Consider the following 8,805-nt stretch of genomic DNA (forward strand, 5'->3'; position numbering starts at 1 on the left):
TGATGTATCTCAATGTCTGCCATGCGATGATTGGGACATGCATCTAAAAGGCCCATATACCTCGCCCAATAATCGCTCAAAGGTTCATCGTACCCTTGCTTCACACTAGTTATTTCCCTTTTCAGCGCGCTTGTCTTGGATGACGGGAAAAACTCTCAATGGAGTCGGGGGCAGGCGCATGAACCAGGTGTTAGCCTCCCCTTTCAGTACGAACGGCAAGGGCTTCAGTCTATAATCATCCTCAGTCACTCTTGCTGGTCTTCTCTGTGCCCTACAAATTTTACAAAACTCATGAAGGAACTCATATGGCCCTTCGTAACTCTTCCCGCAGTATGTAGGCAGAATTGCGATCACATGAGGCTTTACATCACAGGCAGTTTGCCCTGGGGTCACAACTATGGCTTGAGGTGGTTCTCTCTCGGTATGTGCGTTCAGCGTCCCGATCTCAGGAACTTCTTCTCCTTGAGTGGCCATCCTTATCGGGTTTCCCTCTATCCTTGGTATCTCTTCCGGTATTGGTCCTTCTATGATGTATTGCTCCTCGTCACTACTCGAACCTAAGTCAGACAAAGTTGTTGACAGGCCAGAACGAGTGGTCACGAGTATAGTCCCTCGCTCGAGTATCTTCGGTCCCCGATGGTCAGGAGCCGAGCTGCTGCTCATAAACTGAAACGAAAGGAAAAGAGAAAAATTATGCACAGTATATACGCCAAAGTATCACTCACAATAACAGTTAATAACGCCATTAATCCCCGGCAACGGCGCCGTTTGAAAGAGCAGGTTTGCGTCAGGTGTCGTTCAAGCCCAGGTGTATCCTACTGATCAAGATAAAACAAGCCCCAGCTAATCCTGAACCTGGTATCAATAATTCCTCAACCCTCTTCTACTGGGTAGTATAGTGAAGGTAGGGGTCGAATCCCACAGAGATGGTGACGATTTGGAGTGATTGTGGTGATATTCTGGAAGGTTTGGTTAGCTACTACGCTTGGGTTGAGTTTCTACCTAGACGGGAAATTAAGATGGTACTCTACTGACTAGGACGGGAGAAGGGTGGTCGACATGTGGTTGCGTACGTGGAAATTGGTTTATGAGGTGTAACAGAAAAAATATGTGAAAAGTACTGGGTTTCTATAAAAGACTAAACTGAAGGTCAGAGAATAAGTGGTAGTTATGGTGACTGGGCTGACAGATCTGTAGGGTACAAGCTAAAAAGTGAAGGACAAAAGTAAAAAGCAACTAAAAAGTAAAGTGGTCCCAAAACTTGTTGGAGATGTCATCTTCTTCAACATGAAAATAATCAGATCACCAACCAGATTCAACGCCATGAAAACACAGATTAACATCTTCAGAACACAGATCTACTACCAAAATTCCAACTCTAACTCAAACAATGAAAATGAAACTTTACCTACCGGCCAACATGCAAGGTGGTAAGAATCACGTAAACTGAGCTTCGCATGTAACAATCTTCAAACGCGATCAAACAGTAAACAACCAGCTAACTTAGAGAAATTACCTACTAAACTGAAATATGCGATTTAACACTAGAGACAACCGAAAACACTAGATCTACGCTAACTAGGTAGAAAGAAGAAAGAACAACTATACAACATAAACGAAACAACTTCATATCATTTAGAAAACGTTTGGATCACAACCAAGACTTCAAAATAAGCAAAATACTGGAAATGTGAAAGATCCAACGTAGAGAAAACAAACAAGATTAACTAGAAAGCAAATAAAGATTGTTTTTGTCACTCCGGGCGATGGAACTGCTAACTACGATCGTGCTGACTGGAAAGAGAACGTCTGGAACTCCGGAGGTTTCTGGAACTCAGGTGATCATGGCTATGGCGAGGAATGAGACTCTGGACTGGACTGAAGAACTGAACTCCCGAGAGATTTCTACCTAAGAGTGGATGATGATCCTCCTTTTTATCTCTCCAAGTGGCTTCCTTTTATAGGGAGGCTTGCCCTTGATTTTAGGGTAAAACCTCATTGCGAAATGACTTCTCTGCTCTTAATTGCAGTTGACCAGCCCCAGCTATCCTTCTTCTCCATCTCGAGCCATATTTTTTTGCATGCATCCTGGTCAGTATGTAATCGTTCTGACGCCCTTTTCACCTGAAGTATCTGAAGCTTTGCCTACTGGCTAGAACACTCATCGTGCACACTTAAGCAACTGTTTTGCAGATATAATCCAATTATGCACATCATACTGACCAGTAACCAAGGCCTAGAATACGACTTATCACGCTCCTATCTTCGAAGATTTTTTTTGGTGTTCTTTGACGATATATTGATTTATAGCTCGACGTGGGACGAGCATTTGAAACATGTGCAGATGGTCTTGGGTGTTTTGAGAAATAATCAGTTTTTCTTAAAGCCATCAATGTGTGTGTTCGGGCAAGAGGAGCTTGAGTATTTGGGTCATTTTATCTCGGCCCAAGGAGTAAGGGTGGATGAGAGAAAGATATGAGCAATGCAAACATGGCCGACTCCAAGAAATGTGACTGAGCTACGCGGATTTTTGGGTTTAACTGGATATTATATGAGGTTTGTGCGTGATTACGGGGCAATCGCACGACCCCTCACTCAACTTCTCAAAAAAGGTAAATTTGGTTGGAGTAAGGAGGCAGGAGAGGCATTTGATAAGCTTAAAATTGTTATGACGTCTACTCCAGTTTTATCATTACCTAATTTTGATGAACAATTTGTTATCGAGACCGACGCTAGCGGTTACGAGATAGGAGCAGTACTTATGCAGCAAAAGCGACCTCTTGCATATCTGAGTCATGGTTTGAGTGATAAGCAACATGGTCGTTCCAAATATGAGAATGAGATGCTCGCCATCTTGGAAGCGGTACGACTATGGCACCCTTATTTGCTTGGTCGTCGTTTCAAGATAGTTACAGACCAGCGAAGTCTCAGATTTCTACTGGAGCAGAAAGTTTCAACACCCAAGCAGCAGCGATGGATGGCAAAACTCATGGGATATGATTATGAGATAGTTTATCGGCCAGGAGCCGAGAATAGTGTCGCTGATGGTTTGTCAAGGAGAGATACTACGGGTGAATTGCTTTCTATTTCAGTGCCTAAGTCACAATTGTGGGACTCCATTCGGGCTGCTACACAACTAGATGTTGCGCTCAAACAACGTGTGGCTGAAATTCAAGAAAAGGGTGTGAGTTCGGATCTTCGATATACAGTGAGTCGGGGATGGTTATTGCGAGATGGTAAGGTGGTTGTACCAGAGGATAAGGAGTTGCGACTAGCTATACTTCGTGAATTCCATGACTCCACTGTCGGTCACTCCGGAGTCTTACGCACCTATAGCCGGCTCGCTCGAGTTTTTTATTGACCGGGAATGCGAGCATGTGTCCTTGACTATGTACGTTGTTGTGATATTTGTCAACGGAACAAATCAGATACGAGGATGCCAAGTGGACTTCTTCAACCATTGGACGTGTCTGAAGCTTTGTGGGTCGATGTATCGATGGACTTCATCGAAGGACTGCCAAAATCAGCAGGGAAGAATGTGATAATGGTTGTTGTTGACCGACTCTCTAAATATGCTCACTTTGTAGCCCTTTCGCATCCGTACTCGGCGCGCACCGTCGCGGATGCTTTTGTGCATAACATAATCAAGCTACATGGAGTGCCTCAATCCATAGTTTCTAACCGTGACCGAGTTTTCCTAAGTATGTTTTGGCAGGAGCCCTTTCGTCAAATGGGAACTAAATTAAGGATGAGTAGTGCGTACCATCCGGAAACTGATGGCCAAACAGAAGTCACTAATCGAAGTCTTGAGCAATACATTCGTTGCTATGCTTCGAGCAAACCGCTGTAATGGGAGAAGTATCTTGCTTGGGCTGAATATTGGTACAATACTACATACCATCGCTCCATTAAAATGTCAATCGATGGACTTCATCGAAGGACTGCCAAAATCAGCAGGGAAGAATGTGATAATGGTTGTTGTTGACCGACTCTCTAAATATGCTCACTTTGTAGCCCTTTCGCATCCGTACTCGGCACGCACCGTCGCGGATGCTTTTGTGCATAACATAATCAAGCTACATGGAGTGCCTCAATCCATAGTTTCTAACCGTGACCGAGTTTTCCTAAGTATGTTTTGGCAGGAGCCCTTTCGTCAAATGGGAACTAAATTAAGGATGAGTAGTGCGTACCATCCGGAAACTGATGGCCAAACAGAAGTCACTAATCGAAGTCTTGAGCAATACATTCGTTGCTATGCTTCGAGCAAACCGCTGTAATGGGAGAAGTATCTTGCTTGGGCTGAATATTGGTACAATACTACATACCATCGCTCCATTAAAATGTCCCCATTTGAGGTGGTATATGGGCGGACTCCACCTGTTGTTGTTCCTTATGAGTTGGGCTCGTTAATGATCCAAGAAGTAGATGTTGCCCTGCGAGCTCGTGATGAAATACTCCGACAGCTGAAGGTTAATCTGAAGTTAGCACGGCAACAACAAAAGTCTCAAGCAGATAAGCACCGTCGAGATGAGGAGTATGAGGAGGGTGATATGGTATATCTTCGATTGCAACCTTATCGACAGCAATCGGTTTACCGACGTGTCTATCAGAAACTCGCAAGTTGTTACTTTGGGCCCTATAAAGTTTTGCGTCGGATTGGGAAGATAGCATATGAGTTACAGCTGCAAGAAAATTGTCGTGTTTATCCTATTTTCCATGTGTCGTTGCTGCGACGACGATTGGGTAGTGGGGATGTGGTGCCAGTGTCCTTACCTCCACTCTCAGAGCAAGGGGAGCCTAGTGTGGAGCCGAAGTGGGTGCTTGCTCACCGATCAATCTTTGGTTCGGGGGGCACCACAACGTCAGGTATTAATCAAGTGGAAGTATCTCCAAGAGGATGACTCGACGTGGGAGATAGCTGATGAGATTAAGAAACGATTTCCAAACTTCACGCTTGAGGACAAGCTGAGTCTTCCAGAGGGAGAGAGTGATAGGTCTGGTTTAGCTGAGCCAGCGGGGGTTCTTCGCAGCTCACGCACTACTAGACCTACTTGGAAGTTAAGACAATAAGGTGGAAGAAGTGGGAGACGTGGGAATGGTGGATGCAGTAGTTAATTTATGCTTTGTTTATTATGTTATTTTATGTTACTAGCATAGCAGTTAGTCGAGTAGTTATAGAATAGTGGAGTAGTGGCTTTATTGTGATTTGCATTTGTACTTAAGTGGGTTATTGTCATATTAGGAGTTATCTATCAAATTATCAATACAAAAAGAGTCTCGGCAAGAGTTTTGCCGGAATTCATCCTGTTCCTTGTTCTTGATGTTCCAAACGATTACGTTCGACTAGTTCGATCACAACATTAGTCTTTGAAGAAGAAGAAGAAGAAGAAGAACATCAAGTCTCCACATTATTAAACACCAAAAAACTCAATATTGGCCGCCACATATTATTTCCTTTTATCTTTGGTGGGAAATTAAAAAGATCATATTTTTGTATCTGGGCGCTAACAATCTTGAAAAAATGGACAACTACTACTTTATTAGCTCAGGAATCCCACCCACCTTAACCACTCCACTTCGAAACCCCAAAGCCAAATCCATGGAGCTCCGATCAATCCTTCTTCAACCCCAATTCCTCCCTAATCCACCAATTCCCTTATTTTGACTCAATCTTGGACTTCAATTCCCTCCTCCTCCGCCGCCGCCGACCTCGCTCCGCCGTACCTCGCCGCCGATCCGGGCTTCGAGGAGCGCACCGTGAAATTCTCCCGTTTCGGCACCCTGGCCTCGCCGCAGCCCTTAAAAATTCCGGCAAAATTCCCGGATCCGGCTTAGAATCCTCCGTCTACGACCCGTTTCCGGCGAAGATGAATTCCCAGAAAAGAAAGGGGATTTCCAGAGGCAAGAGAAAAGACAACAGATCGAATTCGGCAAAGGTTCGAATTCAACTCTCATTTTAGTCAACATGTCTGCTGCATTCTCTTCGGTGGAGACCTTCTCTATCTTCACCTTTCCCTTGTTACTTCATCTCTGATAAAATGTAGCTTCACATCCACATGCTTAGATCTCTCATGGAATGTTTGATGCTTCGACAAACATATTGCACTATTACTATCACACATGATCTTCACTGCATCTTGCTCAATTCCAAAATCTGATAATATCCCTCTCAACCAGAAGCTTTCCTTTACTGCCTCAGCCATGGCTATATACTCAGCCTCAGTCGTGGAGAGTGCTACAACTGACTGCAAATTTGATTTCCAACTCACAGCCAATCCATAAAGGCAGAACACATATCCAGATTGAGATTTCCTAGTGTCTTGACTTACTGCAAAGTCTGAATCACAATATCCCACCACAACTTCATTATCAGAGTTTCCTCCACCATCAAATAGAATTGCATAATCAGATGTTCCTTGAGATACTTCAAGATCCATTTCAGACCGTGCCAATGCTCCATACCAGGATCTGCCATGAACCTGCTTGTAACACTGATAGCATGGCTCACATCCGGCCTTGAGCATACCATTGTATAAATGATGCTTCCAACTATGCTGGCATAGGGTATCTTGAGCATCTCCTTTCTCTGTTCATCCGTTTTTGGACACTGCAAAGATGATAGCTTGAACTGCTGTGAAAGTGGAATTGTCACTGATCTGGATTCCTTCATCTGAAATCTTTCAAGAAGTTTACTGATGTAATCCCTCTGAGTGAGCCATAATCTCTTTTCTTTCCTATTTCTTATGATGTCCATGCCTAGGATTCTCTTAGCATCTCCCAAATCCTTCATGTCAAATTCTGACTCTAGTCAATTCTTTATCTCTTGAATCTCTTCCATTGTTGCTGCTGCAATCAACATATCATCTACGTACAACAACAAATAAGCTAATGGAGTCCCTTTGCTCTTCTTAATGAAGACACAATTGTCATACAAGGATTTCTCAAAGCCTGCTGTCTGAATGAAATCATCAAATCGGATGTACCACTGCCTTGAGCTTTGTCTGAGGCCATACAAGCTTCTTTTCAGTTGACAAACCCTATCTTCCTCTCCTTTCTTTATCAAGCCCTCTGGCTGCTCCATATATATCTTTTCCTCCAATTCTCCATTCAAAAAAGCTGTTTTCACATCCATTTGTTGAAGCTCCCAATCTCTGTGAGCAACAATGGATAACATAATCCTTATGGAGGTATGCTTAACCACCGGAGAGAAGATTTCATTGTAGTCTATCCCTTCTCTTTGAGTGAAGCCCTCGGCCACCAATCTTGCTTTAAATCTCACCTCATTGTTCTTAAAAGCCTTTATCTTCTTCTTATACACCCACTTGCAATCAATGCACCTCTGATGTTTTGGCCTTAGAACTAATATCCACGTGTGATTCTTATAGAGGGAGTCAATCTCTTCTTGCATTGCCTTAAGCCATCTATCCTTCTCTGGGCTTCTCACTGCTTCTTTATAAGTGGAGGGCTCATGGTACTCTATCTCTTCTGCCACTGTCAGTGCATAGTAGAGCATATCATAATCACTGAACCTAGAGGGAAGCTTGATCTGCATTCTCTGTCTATCTCTTGCTATAATGTGACTTCTCTAATCTTCACTAGACTCTCCAGCCTGAGCCACCTCTGGAGTCTCCTTATCAGATTCCTCACTATGAGCATTTCTTGATTCATTTCCAGTCAGCTCCACCTCAAACTGAGCACTCTCTGACTTCTTCTGCAGATATGGCATTGCATCCTCTCTAAACACAACATCCCTGCTAATCACCACTTGTCCCATCCCCTTTTCTGTACACCATAACCTATAGCCCTTCACTCCTTTCTGATATCCCAACATAACACATTTAAGGGCTCTAGGATCTAACTTTGTCTTCTTAGCATGTGCATATGCTCTACACCCAAATTTTCTCAGTTTTGTGTAGTCTCCTGGTGATCCATACCACCTCATATCTGGTGTATCATTATCAATTGAAGTTGATGGGCATTTGTTGATAAGCACTACAGTTGTTGAGGCAGCCTCGGCCCAGAAATACTTAGGCATTCCTGATGAAAAGAGCATACATCTTAACCTTTCCATAATTGTTCTGTTGGCTCTCTCAGCAACTCCATTTTGTTAGGGGTTATGGGGAGCCGTTCTATGCCTCTTGATTCTCTTACTCTTGCAGAACCCATCAAACTTGGATGAAAGAAATTCCAACCCATTATCTGTCCTTAAGCATTTCAGAACACCACTCTTTTCAGTTTCTACTTCCACGCACCATTCTTGAAATTTACTGAAAGCATCAGACTTCTCCTTCATCACATAGAGCCATATTTTTCTTGAGTAATCATCTATTATAGACAGGAAGTACTTGCCTCCACCCATACTCTGAATTGGTGATGGACCCCAGATATCAGCATGTGCATACTCTAGTGGCATTGATGAAGTATGCTTGCCTGCAGCATATGGCAGTTTCTTGCTCTTTGCACTGCTCACAAGATTTGAGATCCCTATCATCTGACTCTCCTTCAACAGTTATCAGACCCTTCTTGGCAAGCTCCTTCAATCCATTGAATCCCAGATGTCCAAGTCTATGATGCCAACTGACCATCTTCAACTTCTCTACTACATTCACCTGATCTGCATCAAAAGCCTTTGCTCTGAGATAGTAAAGGTTGTTCACTCTCTCTGCAACCATGAGAGTATCATTTCCTCTCAAAACTCTCATAACACCAGCAGCTAGAATAGAAGTAAAGCCTTTCTTCTCAATCATTCCAAGATATATGAGATTCCTCTTAATGGATGGAATGTACCTGACTTCAGAAAGTATT

Source organism: Salvia splendens, chromosome 6 (genome assembly GCF_004379255.2).
Source record: "Salvia splendens isolate huo1 chromosome 6, SspV2, whole genome shotgun sequence".
Lineage (NCBI taxonomy): Eukaryota > Viridiplantae > Streptophyta > Magnoliopsida > Lamiales > Lamiaceae > Salvia > Salvia splendens.